The 15,723-nt window shown below is 33.4% G+C and overlaps 1 long non-coding RNA gene across 1 annotated transcript in view; it reads left to right on the forward strand.

Annotated features, from left to right (window-relative positions):
- Positions 1-1,216: 1,216 nt before the first annotated feature.
- The window catches only part of LOC118166006, a 102,054-nt gene continuing 87,547 nt past the window's right edge, over positions 1,217-15,723 (forward strand). The window contains exon 1 of the long non-coding RNA XR_004750313.1: positions 1,217-1,551. This is a non-coding gene — a long non-coding RNA (uncharacterized LOC118166006). The remainder of the gene's footprint in view (positions 1,552-15,723) is intronic.

Below are 15,723 nucleotides of genomic sequence, written 5' to 3' on the forward strand. Positions count from 1 at the left end.
AACCCAAGACACTACTCCTGAGAAAGCATAGTCCATTGTTTTTTCTGTGAAATTCAGATTCTTTTTTCCATATGCATCCCTTTATATCTATCTTCCTACATATAATTTCATCTGCCATTTTATGGTACAATTATTCAGTCTTTTTTTTTTTTCCCACTGAAATGACTCACAGTTGGCATCTATACTCACTATCCTGAATTTAACCTTGTATCATGAAACTTCATTCTTCACTTTCCCAGCCAACAGTGAACATATTAAAAAAAAAAAAAAAAAAAAAAAAAAAAGGTAAAAAAACAAAACCATGATTTTTTTCTGCAGGTGCTTTTTCCTTTTTTTTTTTTTTTTTTTTTTTTTTTTTCTTTTCTGCTTTTTGAATTTGAATTCATCCCTGAAAAACCTTCCCTTTTAATCTAGAGAAGGAGGAGGAACCTTCTTGAATGCCTTACAAATGACAATAGTCTTCCTTTTCCATACACTAATTCATAACCAGATCTGGACATTCCCTTTTCGTGACTAACCCCAGTAAAAGCTTGTTTTGAAACCAACAGAATAGAAGCATTTTCCGCTGATCACAACAGCTGTCAATGGAAAGCATACAGGGTAAAATTAATGTAGATTAAGTTGCTCTTAAAATAACATTTATTTCTGAGATATTCAGCCATTTGCAAAGTCTATGTATGGTTGCTCGCATTATTCCCCTTTTACAATACTGTTTAGGATTCCAGCCAGGAAGTAACAAGTGGAGCACATTTGCCCCAAGTCATTACATATCATAAAATATGCCAAAATGCTGACCAAAATGATACGTGTTCTACTTAACATGTTATGTTTTGAGCTTAATAGCAAAAAGATTTATTGATAAAAATAAGGTATCTTGCAAGTTCTGGAAGTTGAATTCCTTCTTGTTCATTTATTCAGTTGTTTGTGGAGTTTTAATATTTACACCTGAAATTTTGCCATCAGTTTACACTGCACTGATTCCAATGAGTATTGGACTGAATTCAGTGTGTGAAGACAAGAAATGCTATACTTCTTAGAAAATGAACACCTCTAATATATGCTACTCAGTTTAAGGATGGCTGGGGAGAAGTGTATTTTAAACACCATTAACAAAAAAAGTTATTTGTTTTGGTCAGATTTGAAGAGGTACTACTTTTTTTTTCTTTTTTTTTCCTTTTTTTTTTCCTTTTTTTTTTTTTTTTTGAGACTGATTTACAGTACTCTGAAAGCCATTATCTGTATCCCACTAGTAATTACTTTTGGTTATTATATGTATCCATCTTTTAATAAGAGTTGCTTTTGAAATCAGCTCCTCCCTTAGACCTAGTCTAGGAATAAAGCCATAATGCCAAGTTTATGATATCTTAGTGTGTTGCTATGGAAGTGATATTAGCAATATTAGAAATCCAGCATTGTGGGCTGTGCAACAGTGGAATGTGATAGAAACTGAAAGCATTGATGTGACAGAAGAAGCAGCTTTCATTTCAACAGAAATATCTTTGATTCTTTGGAAAACCATTGGAGAAAATGAGTACAGTGTATCAGAGGAAAGTAAGTATATTTGGATATTGCAGTTTATCTTCATTAGGATGTCTAGAACATAAAAACTAAGTTCTTAATTGTCAATGTTTTGAGGAAAATAAATTTAAAGTCTAGAATAACCACAGACTATTCTTATTAAGACAATGATCATTTTAAATTTCTTTTTTTTTTTTCCTCTTTGCTATTGTGATCATAGGCTTTTTTTTTCTTTTTCTTTTTGTCTTTTTCTTTTTTCTTTTCTTTACATTTTGATTCTGTGATGAGAAACAGACCAAACAGAAAGCAGCAGCCTAGTTGTGTTCCTTTTTTAGCTGTGATTATTTCCTATATTAAGTAAGACTGGCTCTGTCTTGGGCCCTTGCATATTAAGCCTGTTGATACTGAGTAATTATTGTGTAGCCCTATCATATATATTTATGCACAGCTTAAGGTACAAGCTGATCAGTTGAAGTTTGTTACAATGTACTTAGATGCATGGAAAAATGAAGGACTGAAGAATGGATCAATAAAGTCATTACTAGATGGAAAATGCTATGAAAACATAATGGTGATGTACGATTAAAGAACAAAAATCATATGCAATCACTAGTTTGAGCTTTTGACAGGAAACATGAGCCTAAAGGCATAAATGACTGTGAATGGCAAAATGCAGCTGCTGCCTTCATTTGAATAGCCCAAAGAAGACAGGAGAGCAATCAAAATGTGCCCTAGCAATAAGCAATCATTTCAGAGCTTTAGCTGACTTAAAAAGCAATAGCAAGTTAGACCCTGAAGAGTACTAGACAGGATCCTGTGATGTGTCGTTGCCAACCCCTTTGGAGGAGATACTGTGAATAAAGGAATATTCATGAGAAAAGGAAAGTTCCATAGGGAATTAAGCAGCTGCAGAACCCCCAGTCTCTGCATGAAGGAACACACGTGTTCCCATTTCTGCAGCTGCCCTTCAGCCTCTCTTCAGCTGCTAAAAAACCCATCTCTACTTCCCTCTTTCTGATCCTAATGAATGATCCACAACAGTAGCTCAGGACTGTTTGCATGTTCTGCAGCAATTGGATGCAGTGCTAATAATATCCATTCTCATGCACACTATGGTTTTACATTTACTAGTGTTTTTGTTTTTCTTCTTTTCACCAAGAACTTAAAAAGTGAGAACATACTAGTTGCCCTAAAAATATGCTGGAGCTGTATAACTATGCACAATAACACTCACAAATAAGTTTATGTTGTTAGTACAGTTTAAGTACTACAGTGGTTTCAGGAGGAAAGAGATTCCAGGGGAGATACTAACTGGCATATACTGCCTGGTGTATTTGACAGAAATGTCCACAGCTATCTTTAATCTCACTGACATCAAACAAAGCATTTTTGAGAGAAGGTGAAGAGGTAAGAAGCTGTAAAATATAAAAATAAACTATCTGTATCATCAGAGGATGATATTTTTGTTGACTTAGCTCCAGATTTTCCTGCTTTACATAGCTCCGTTTCTCTTCATTCACCATCCTCTCTTTTATTGCATTCCTTTATTGCCAGAAACAAATGAAATCCAAAAATTCTGTAGAGAAAAACAAGTTAAGCACCCCCAGCTGTTCACAGCAGCATGAGCTGCTGCTCCACTAAATCCAATATGTATGTGCACAGGCCTCAAGCATAGCCATGCCCCAGTGACTGTTGGGGATGCAGAATTATTGCTTACAACAAATCGTTGTAAGCCAATCAGAGCTCTGGATACCCTGGTGTTTTGACCCATGTTTTTTTTGTAAGAATGACATTTCCAGATGTTAGAAAGCTATGGGAAAGTTTCATTTTGTTATTGCCTGTGTCAGACTTTTGACTGCTGTCATCTTGACATAATTCTTTAAAAATCCAAAGAAAGGCACAGAGAAATAATTTGGTTGGTAGTGTACAGATGAATAATTTCTTTTGTTACTAAGTTGTTAATGGAGGTGTAGCACTATTATATAGCTTTGCTTACACCAGGAAAAAATGTAAACCAAGGGCTGTATTAACCTGTGAAAGTTTAAAACATGACTGTGTCACCATTCAGATGTTTCTTGTTGCCTGCAAATGATTTCTCTACTAAAGTGAAGCAAAACCCATTTGCAACAGAAATTGCCTAACTGACACTGAGTATATCCTAAGTACTTGTGTTGTCCAATGGGAATAAATAGATAATTATTTTCAAGTCTTCTTGAAGGGCCTGGTCACCAGTCATATGGCATCATTATTTCTTCCCTAATGAAACATTTCTTAATGGTTAATGGAGTGTTCTACTTAAAAGTTCTTGAGGCATTATGACCAATAGCTGTTTCAGGTAATGTGTCATTCTCAGAGTAAAGAGCTTTTCACAACCATGAAGATGGAAAAGGCATCCAGAACCTTATCTGCATATAGGAAATAACACAAATTCAAGTTGTTCTGAATTGACTTAAGCTGAATTGCAGTCTGGTTCATAAAGTAAGCCTCATTTTTTAATTAAGTAAATGTCCTTGCAGTCTTTTCCACTGTTTTTCCATGTCAATTGAAATAAACCCTTAAATTAATCATTTTCTTGATTGGAAGCTAAGACACAAATGTAAGAACAGGTTGTTTTTGTTATATTTGGTTTTTAGAAGATAGAAAAACCTACTATATGTAGGTATCTGAGTAGAAACAGATTCTGTTCCAGTAGCTGCAGTAAGAAAAAATCAGTTAGTGTTAGCAAGTGGCTTTCAGACTGATGCTGATATTCAGTGATGTGTATTTGTTGTACAATTACATGGACTCTTTACTTGAGTTATAACTCATCCTAACCAAGTTATTCACACAAAGGATCTGGGCTTTAGTTTGCTCACTTACTTAAATGGGAATACAGGCAATTGTCCAAGCACTGCCTTGCAGCTGAAACCTACTGGGGAGGATTTGGACAATGTCAATAAGCCATGGATAGTCACACAGTGTTAGTGCAGGTGTCAAACTTAGACAGTCACCTATACTAACTGTGCAGTGAGCACCCAAAGTGTACCTTGCAGGTCAGCATTGTGTAACATTGGAGCTTGGTCCATGTAGTCCTGTATAAAAGTGAGGCTGAAAGATAATGAAAAGAACACTGTTGGGGGACTAAATTAACCAGCCAATGTGGGTTTATTGCTAAGTAGCATTCAGAAATGTTTATCATTTAAAAACTTAATGAAATTTCTATAAATAAAATCTGAGTTTTGCTCAATGTACGGACTATTCCTACAATACATACGAATTCATATTTGAAATTTACCTGAAGATGAAAGCCTTAGTAAATGCGCACTGCTAGTAAACAGGTAACGTGTAGTTTGGGAGGAAATACAAAATAATGCTGGAGAAAAATGATTTCTAGTATCTCCTAATAAAAACAAATTTTGCAGAGAGTATCAAAGCAACTGAATGTATTGAAGTTGGTGATGGAAATTTCTTTAGAATTTGAATATGGAAAAAAAAATATGTATATCTTCAGGTGAAGATAAATCATGTTCCTGCTTAGTTGATGCCTTATTTTATGAATAGTGTATTTTAGAATGTAAATGTAGCGTGTTAAATGATAACTATCAAAATTGGAACCATGGGATAATAGCACTAAGATCAGGTAATGGTAATCAGTTGGTTTTTGACAATTCATTGCTTTGTAGACAGAGTCAGAACAGATACCTACTAATTAACCAAAAACTTTGGGGATAATTGGTCCAAATAAAAAAAGAAAGCTTGAAAGAATATGGAAATTATCGTCATTAAGTTTTTATACTTTTTATCGTTATTAAGTTTTTATATCGACATTAAGTTTTTGCATAGAACCAAACTTCTGGAAAAGATATTGAAGAGGAGATAATGATGCTTAGCAGAATCTTTATTGGAATACATAAATTAGAAAATAAATTTTCACTGTCTAAAGTTCATCCTAGTGCAGGTTTACAGTGCATATTTTAATTAAATTAAAAACAAACAAACACAAAACACAAAACACAAACACAAACACACACAAAAACTTACTTCCAAAAAAATACCAAACTTACTTCCACACTAACTTAATTTTTCCACAGTATATTTCCTTACTGGTTGTATGCTAGCTAGGAACAAAAGAGAAACAGAAATACTTTTGCATACCCGCATGATGTCCTGTATGCATAACTGAAGTGTGAAAATCAGTGCATTTCTATCTTGAATGAAAAAGTTTGAGAAAAGACTTATCTTAATGGGCTCAGAAATGTTAAAAACATAAACCAGTTTACATAGTGGAAAAATCACATAATAAGCCTGGGTGTGAAGTAGATGAAATGTCATGAAATAAGTCTCTGTACAATGGATGCAGTTGTCAGAGCAACCACACTGTGGAATTGCTCTGATTAGAGTCAGAGTGGTTTAGTTTAACCCTCATGTTGCTTGTTTTTTCTCTTAAGTTCTCTACAGTAACTGGCTCATTTCTTTATTTGAGCGCTCAATATATTTTATGAAGCTAGTTGGCAAACAATACTCCAGGTGTTGAGAGACTGAAGCAAAATTTGTTTCTTCTTAATTTAACATGAGCTTTATTGTAGCTTGAAATTAATCTTAATCAGTGGCAGTTCAACAGCTGACTTCCTTATGTAATCTTGATTTGACTTTAGTGAACTCATGAAATTCCCTGTCTGTAAACTTGATGACTTTTTTTTTTTTTTTTTTTTTTTTTTTTACAAAAAAGAATTTTCTGTTATTATAATTTTTTTCTTTTTTTTTTTTTTTTTTTTTTTTTTCCAGCAAAATGGATGCTGTGAGATTACATTCATTGGCATTTTTTGCTTCTAAGGAGTATGAGGGTCTTGTTACAAGAAAGCCTATAAACAGGCATAGCAGATAAAATCTTGATGAGTATTGCCAGAGAGACATCACAGGCCAAATTGCTTAGATTTTGGATATGCACTAAACTGCAAATCATGCCTTGACAGAATTATTTTGATACTTATAAAAAGAATTTCTTTGTGAAGAATGATAGTCAAAATATAGAGAATCATCTTCTGTGTTGGTGTTAGAAACCTTTCTTATTCTTGATAAAGTTTTCTTTGGAGGTTATAAGGGGTCCAGAGAGGCAAATTCTGATGGATATTCAATGCTGATACTTTTGTAGTGTTCCATAATAGGATAATGATTATTTTCAGTTTAGCTCTCATGGTTGCCATTGTTCTTTTTTTTTTTTTTTTTTTGATTGTACTTTAAAAATGAAATAACTTTTCATTTAAATTAGTTCATATATTTGTGATCTCATTTTCAATTTATATTTTATGCATATATATTAGGTACATATATTTTATTTTAACTATCTACTAATTTAACTATGTACAATTGCATGGAAATGCAAATTTGTTGATTTGTTGATTTGTTGATTGCTTGCACAATGTTTGTACCAGAACATAGTCTTGAAAAGGTCAAACTTATTCTGTCAAACCAAAAGTTAAAGCATGTTATTGAGGGCATTATTGAAACATCTCTTAACACAGATGAGCATGGGGCATCAACCATCTCTCCAGGAAGTCTGTTCCAGTGTTTGACCACCTTCACAGTACAGAATTTTTTTCCTGATGTCCAGTCTGAAACTTTCCCGGCACAGCTTTGTGCCATTCCCCTGCATCGTGTCATCAGTTCCCAGTTCAGCACCTCCCTCTCTGCATTCCTTCCTCAGGAAGTTGTAGGGAGCAACGAGGTCACCTCTCAGTCTCCTTTTCTCCAAACCAGCCAGCTCAAGTGTTCTCAGACTGTTTTCATTCTCTCCAGGCATTTTGCCAGCTTTGTGTCCCTCCCCTGGATATGTTCAAAGACCTTAACATCCCTTTGAAGTTTTGGAGACCAGAACTGTACACAATAGTAAGGTGAGGCTGCGCCAATACTACATATAGTGGAAGAAACATCCCTTCTGACCGGCAGGTCAAAAGTATGCACCCATATTAGCTAGTGACTATGCACCCCAAAATGCAATTATTGTATTATGTTATGTTAGATTAGATTAGATTAATTTAAACCATTTTGATTTAACACAGAAGTTATACAGGTAGGGGGAAAAGGAAGGTCTGTTTGAAGACATGCTTCTCCATTTTTTACTCTGTCTATAGAATCTGTTAACAGACTTATGGTATAACTCATGAATTGCCCTTCATTTCAAGCTGTTTTTGTGTTAAAGCTACTTAATTCTGAATAGAAATATTTTTTTTTCATTTCTATTGACGTTTTAGAGGGTTTTTTGTTTGTTTTTAGTTGTTGTTTCTTTGCTACTTAATATATGCCTGTGGACAATGCAATTTAACGCATTAATTTAAGTGAAGCTTTGACTGAGATTTGAAGTTGATCAGTATTTTCTTCTCATAGGAATCTCTTTAAATTTAAGAGTTCATAAATACTATATTGTTTCTATGGTTGCAGGTAAACTACTGGTATGCCAGTAAAATGGTGTAGCATATGGCAATTTCTACCAGTATTTACTATTTTCTGTACATATATTTCAAAACTGTAACTTTTTCAAGTCAAGTAGAATTGGTTTACATCATGAGCAGATGTCTTTTTATCAATCTAGAGGAAAATATGAAGCTATTTAGGTTAATTTGTGTGGGTTTGACCTTGGCTTAAATAGGAAACTCATATTCATTATATTTGGGAAAGGTAATAAATTGATTGGAAGGCTTAGACTGTATCATTTATCTTATATTATGACTTGAACAGTTAGGCTATGATTCTCATCAAAAAATGTCACTTTGGATTTTAAATCTATTTTTATCACCTAGAACATCTCATCTGTCAATATTTGATTAGAGGTCCTTGCTGCTTGAGACAGCTTTTCTCTGTCTGATAGATAATCTGAGGCTCTGAGACCATCGATTGAAGCTTCATCTCTAGGAGAGAAAAAAAAAAAAAAAAAAAAAAAAAAAAAAGCAAGAAGATAATTTTGATTACACTCCAACCTGTGGCTTCTGCCTTGTGCCCAATAGAAAGTCAGAATCATCTGGTCTTATCACAGCAAAGACAGACTACTCCTGTATTGATTTAGACAGAGAAGTTCAAATAGGTTCCAGCCTGATTATTTTTTCATAACATCTCATCTAAGGTTAAAGGAAACTTTCCCCCCCCCCCCCCCCCTTTTTTTTTTTCCTTTTCAGCCTCACCACTCACTGATACAACTCAGCCATTTAATATGCTTGTGTAGAGTGCTACACAAACTAATGGAAGCTTTCCGTTCAAGCGCTGTCTTTGAGGTGATTACTTCTTTACAATTAAATAACTGTCCTGAAGAGGAAAAAAAAAAAAAAAGTGACTAAAATTTCAGTGTAAGTCATATGTAAAATCAGAAACTCAGAGATTAGTTGATTGGAGACCCTGAAATGTCTTTTAGGCCTACCTGCTCTAGTGGCAAGTGCTTCTCTAATCTATTCATAAATACGTTTGTTGTTTGTTCGGTTTTGTTTGTTAGTTTGTTTTTGAGGAGATTGAAGGACAATTTTTGATACCTTGGGAAAAAACAACTAAGATTTTCATTTAATGAAAATATTTTTCATTTAATTTCATCTAAACATCTAATATTTTCATATGTTCAGTTTATTTCCCAAATCTGTTATAGATATTAAGTATCACAAGCATGTTTTCCCCACATACCAATTTTGGGTGCTGAAAATTGGGCATTTATTTAGGTACGTACCACGAATATAGGGGTAGATTTCTACCTTCTGTTATCTAAGTAATTTTTCTATAAATCCATATCTTACAGGTATTATTTACTTTTTCTTGTAGAATAATTTGTGAGTTCTTCCTTCTACTGACATATTTGAATCCTGGAGAATGTAAATTCATGGCCTAAGAACAGACACGTATTAGCTGATTATACAAAAGCTGTTGTGCATATTTTGTATTTATATTAATATGTAGTATGTTGAAATTTGACAATACGCTAGATTTGACATTAGATTTTATGTCAGAGAGGTGCTTGTGAAAAGCTAAAAGGAAGTGAAACAAGTATGCCTGGGAATATTTAGCATAGACATAGAAAAAGAGTCAAAGTTTGTCTGGTGCAAAAATGAGAAATATTACTGTTAGCCAATACAACAGCCATTACAGGACACATAAGATCAAACTTATTCATCCTAAAGATACTTGAAAATTCAGGTTGGAGATTAGGAGAAATTTCTTTTCAGAAAGAGCTGTTAGGCATTGGAACGGGTTGCCCAGGGAGGTGGTAGTCACCATCCCTGGGGGTGTTTTAGGAAAGGTTGGATGTGGTACTTAGGGATGTGGTTTAGTGGGTGATATTGGTGGTAAGGGGGATGGTTGGACTCGATGATCTTGGAGGTTTCTTCCAACCTTTATGATTCCATGATTATATCAAACAAATACAGCCAATAAAAATTTGCCAGAAAATTGTGACAAAGAACACAGCCCTGTAAATATTCACATTAACAGCTAAAAATCTGAATACAATATGTAGATAGTGGAAGCCAAAATAGGACTCATATAGATATATATTTTAAGTTCCTGAATTTAGCTGTAAGGATGGAGAAATGATAAGTAACCTTAGTAATAAGTGTCCCAATGTAGGTATATCAGAAATGCTAACAATTATTAGATGATTAATTTCTAATTAGTCTCTCCTTTGGTTTACGAACTAATGACCTGATTAATTTTGACCTGTGACTTTGTCAATTATGTATTTTCCATTTATATCTCCATTTTTGAAACAAATTCACAGTATGAGCAGAGTTTGTTTTTTGCACACATACCAGAAATGCAATTACCTGCCTTGACTGGATAGTTTCTTTCTTGTGAAAAGCAATATTGTATCTACTTAAAAAAAACTAAGATTTCCTTGCTGATTTAAGTTTAGGTTCTCCTGCTCTGTCAAAAGCTTTGGAAAATAATTAATAACTTACATTTGTTGACAAGAATGAGAAACAATTGTTGGCTTTAATCAAACTTCATGTTGAATCTGGGGATTTTTGAAGTATGAAGCTCAAAGCAGTTAGCAAGAAGAACAATCCTACTCAGATTCATGCAGACCCAAAAGTTGCCAGCTGAAGAGTATCAGGTACTTTCACTGTTAGCACAGTAATGTTGAGTTGTGAAATAACTTTTAATGAAAGTCGTTATTTCTCAGCTCCTAGAAGAAGAGGTTGTTGGATATCATGATGGTGGTTATGAGTGTAGCAGCATGAGAAGGTAAAAGCAACAGGAGAAATAAAATTAAAAGAACTTGACTTTTGAAGATAAGCAAAAATATTTATTGTGACAGATATATGCTAAACCTTTTCTGAGCTGAGATTTAAAAGATGAGCAGAATTACTACCAAGGAAAAAATATATTTAATTCACTTTTGTTATTGCAGGAATTAAAAACATTTTAAGTTTAAGTTAAGCTGTATATATGATTTCTAACTATAACAATAAACAATATTAGTTAACAAACAGATTTCCCATTTTTAACTGATACATGAATTATGTATCCTATATTAAAATATGGATGACAAAGCAGCAGTTAAATAAAGATCAAAGATCATCCAGCTGTTATGGTCTGGGGAGCAGCTAAAAGAATAAAAGACAGTTCTCTTTCTATGTACTAGGCAATCCTGTCCTAGAAGAGAGAATTGGACTAGGGTACTTCTTTCTGTCCTGTTTTTCATCAATTTGTCAAATATATCAGTCATGAACTTTATGCTAAATGCAAAGAAATATTATCTAGATTGTTAATCATTCAAGCCACCTTCACATCAAAAAGCCCATGGCATATTTTTGCTTTTCCTGAATATATTCTATTGCATTTGGATCGTTAATTTCTTTTTTCATTTGTGTACTTCCAGTTATGTTGTATCAACAAAAGTCTTCTGATGCTTTCCTGTGGAATGCATTTCCAGACTGCCTTGCAAAATGAGGAGGCAATTTTACAAGGGTGGTAAACTGGCACACGTAGAGATTGAGGTCAAAATACCACTCACTTTGATTGGCAAATGGAGCTACCCAGGACCTGACTGCCACACTATTTAACATTACGATTAAGCAAATGGTATAGTAGTTTAAAGCAAAGCTCCTGCTAACTTCTGTTGCAGATGTTTCTATTCACTATGTCCCTATATCAGGATCATGGGGCAGAAATCAAGAGTTCACCAATTAGATGTGCATATGTAATGACTATCTATGAAAAGTCTATTTTTAATTTCTTGTTCATTAGCACATTAAGAATTCAATAGCTAAGGAAAGAATAGGATTTAAGATTTCATTCAGCTGCTTTGGATTTTACATGGTTCTCACATTCTGTCAGGAAAATACCTGATGGCCTCAGTCTGAAGCATTCTTAGTGCAAATGAAATTTATTAGCTACAGTAAAATTATATTTTAAAAAAAAAATTAATACATGTGTATATATATATAAATATATAGAAGTTATGTAGAAAAAAATATATAGAAAAAATATATTTTTAAAACTGATAATTTGGACAGACTTCCACAGGCATGACTAGCACATGATTTTTATGAGAACATCCCTTGCTATATTTTAGCTGCCTGCCTGAAAGCATAGAATTTCTATAGTTATCCAAGTAACAGTTGATAAGAATCAATTGTCAATAAGAATTTCTGTGTTCAGGAATAGAGCTGTCATTATATAGTAGGTACTTATAGCTAACTAGGTAGGAACTTTATTAATTACCCTATTCTTGCATGTAAAGATATGTTGAAAGAAATCTAAAAGGCTTTTGTATCACCAAAGAAAGCTGATTTAATTTAAAGGTGAAAAAGTATGTCAGTTTTCTGACAGACTGATAGAACAACCAAACTTCAAGGAAATGTCTAGCAGGTATGCTTATAGCCTTAGATTCCAGGAAGCAGCAGCAACTAGGAATCCAGTACTTTGATGATTATATTAGGCCAGCTTTAAGAAATCATATTCTGATGCTGTTATGCTTTTGGAAGAGTCTTTCATAATCTAATGCTTTTTTATTTTTATTTTTCCTATCATGACAAAGATATCCCTTAGATCTTTCCAGAGCGGTGCAATTTTTTCTTTAATCATGCTCTGAACTTTAGTAAATATTTTTTATAGAATGGTCAAGAAATCCAAGATAAGTTTACGATAATTTATTAAATTTTGCTGTGTGTCATTTTGTACTTAATACTGCTTTTGTTTTGCACAGTAAATAACCATGTAGCCTAGTAAGACTCCAGAAACTTGTCTTTGCATTGCTCATAAGACTGTCATCTGCTGTTTGTATGTTTCCCGAAACTCAAAGGCTGCCTTTCTTTTCTAATAGGACTTACAAGATATCCCCTTACCTCTGTCTGTTTGGGAAAAAAGAACAGTCTATTTGGGAAAACTTGGAAATTTGTGCCTTTCTAGAAATACCTTGCTATGGTTATTTTAAAACTGAAAAGTACAATTAAAGGTGTTCAGGACTTTCCCTGGTCAGCCAAAAACTAGAAAATATGAAATGATATTGAACATCAAGAAGCTGAAATATGGGTACAGAAGCAAAGTAAATATCAGTAGAGTTTCACTTCTTCATCTTTATTTAAATATTTAGAATATATTTAAATATGTATAATTTACTTGTTCATCTTTATTTAAAATTATAATTTCCCTCATTTAAAAAAAAAAAAAAAGATGAAAGCATAAATTGATACATAGAAGATTCTGGTCTCTTAAGCAAGTGCTCACTCTCTCTCTCTTTTTACTTTCATTTTTTTTCTTTTTTTTTCTTTTTCTCTTCATTTTTGAATATCTGGCAGAATGTAAGTAAATGGTAAAGAACGCAAATCACGATAGCTTGGCCTTAGTCACTCCCCATTCCCTGGTGTATATAGGCTGCGTTTTCCAAGGATTCAAGTTCAGCTCCCACATTTATGAATGAGAATGTTATTTCAGACATCATGTGAAGTAATCTGAATGCATCATTTCAAAAGGAGAAATGCATTGAAACAGATTACTCTAGATTGCAATGTAGATATGTATCTGCATATATATCACTTCAGTCTTACTTGAATGTACAGATTCATGCATAGTTTTCTGATGAATTTTGTAATGAACTTCATGCAATCATGAGTAGTCATGCACCTCTTGAGAGAATTGGATATTTCAATGGAAATGCAAATGAAAGCTGTTTGGGAAATACAGTGTTAATACTTTTATCTTGCTTTAGGGAAAAACATTTTTGTGATGCATTTCTGCAGGGCTAGCACCAAAAAGAAGCATATGAATTTTATTTTTCAAACAAAACTGGAAAACTACACAGAAAAAAAATCATTTAGACAAAAACTCTTCCAAAACTTTGAGATACAGCAATGATTTTACCATTAAATGGTTTTATAGTTTCATGTACAAAGGAATATTTTTGTTCCCTGATTAATTTAATCAAATCTTTCTTCTGGTGTTTACTGAAGGTCACTCTAAATTTGACCAAGTTTTCTTTAGAGTATACAGTTGTCAGCTGAAGACAAATATTTTTTTCCATTTATTTGTTTGCATTTCTCTCCCTAAAATTCTTTTGGATTTGGATGATTGACTTTTAGGATAGTGTTTTCCTTTTGTTCTGTATTAAGTTTCAGATGGGACTATGTATTCCAAACAAATTCAATGAATTACAGAGATACAAGGTAAAACTGCTCAAGAAGTATTTATATTTGGTACTAAGGTTTGTAGACAGGTATTCTGTAAGTTTGGAGAAATAGATATATCTTTACTAAGTATTATTTTTGTGCTAGTGAGATGGAGATTTTTCCATAAAAAATGATTACATAAGTCAGTCTTTGTTTGCTATTATATTCTCTAAAGTGTTGTAAACACAGTGAGAGCAGCACCTTTTTCAATGCAGCGCCTTTTTCAATACATGTTGGTATAAATTCAAGAACTTGGTGCAACATTTCTGCATTTGAAAGTAACATAGCTGCAGTTCTGATGTTGTGGTTGAAAGATGACACAAGGTGTACAGTAGGAATAGATGAATGACTAGCATATCTATGCATGAATTTCATTGTTGCCCTTGCTCCCTGGCTAATCTACTCAATGTCATTCTTGACTCCTCTCTATTCTTTTTTTTTTTTTTTTTTGCAGCTCAGTAATCTATTTTTTTTTTTTTTTTTTTAATTTTATCATAAGAAATGATACCTTTCATCCTTTCATCCTTTCTATTCACATCCTTGTGGGCATTTTCTTCCCCTCTTTCTTTGTATCTGAAATTTGAATACTCAAAACATAGTCATCTCCCATACTTATCTCTTTATTTGAAGCAGTTTTTTTTCACTTGCATATCTCTTACTGAATCAAATTGAAGCCTTTTGCCACATAGTCTAATAAAGAGTATTGCCTCACATATCTAAACTAGATATCATATCTAGTCTCATCATATCTAAACCTCTTTTTCTTTATCTTCTCTTGCTTCACGTTACTGGTTTGTTTTTCATTGCTACTACTGTTTTCTGTAACATGCAGAGTCATTCTATTGTATCATCTTACTACAAAGTCTTTCTACAAATACCTGCTTCAAGAAAACACCTTAGTCCTTTTTTCTTTTTTTTCTTCTATTTTTTCCCCAGTACTCCCAGTTCTTATATTTCTGCAGCAAAGGCCTCTGAAAGCATGTACAGAATATTATTTCTTATTAGCAGTGATATTTATAAGTTAACATGCTAAAATGAAGAGTAAGTGATGTGACAAAAGACTGGCTGAACTGATAACATGGGTTCAGATTCTTTGACACTGTTTTGGTTGTTTTCCCTGACCTGCTACATTAGTTTTACAGCTTCAGCTGTTTTAGATGTAATGATTTACAAAACATAGAACATCAGCTGCCAAAAAAATGTCAGAGAGAAATAACTAATGTCCCTTTTTAGTAGTGAGGCCTTTGAGTAGTGAGGCTTTTTTTTTCTTTTACTTTACTCTTTCAGACATGAGTTATTCTATGGTATATTAAATGAATATGCTGTCGGCCCCTAGATTTTCATCAGTAATGAAGACTAAGAGTAAAAGGCCCTGATCTGAAAGAAAACCTAAATGATTCTTCGTAGCAAAAGAGATATTAAAGGAAACAGGAGAGATCTAATAAATGAAATCTCTCCCATCTTCACCCTTGGAACGCCTAGTCTTAGATATGATGTGCTCCACACAGCATCAGTATTCATGACAGGGATAACTGAATTAATAGCACTGAAAAATGAATTATTCTATCGCATAGATTTTATGTGT

This window comes from Oxyura jamaicensis, chromosome 4 (genome assembly GCF_011077185.1).
Source record: "Oxyura jamaicensis isolate SHBP4307 breed ruddy duck chromosome 4, BPBGC_Ojam_1.0, whole genome shotgun sequence".
Lineage (NCBI taxonomy): Eukaryota > Metazoa > Chordata > Aves > Anseriformes > Anatidae > Oxyura > Oxyura jamaicensis.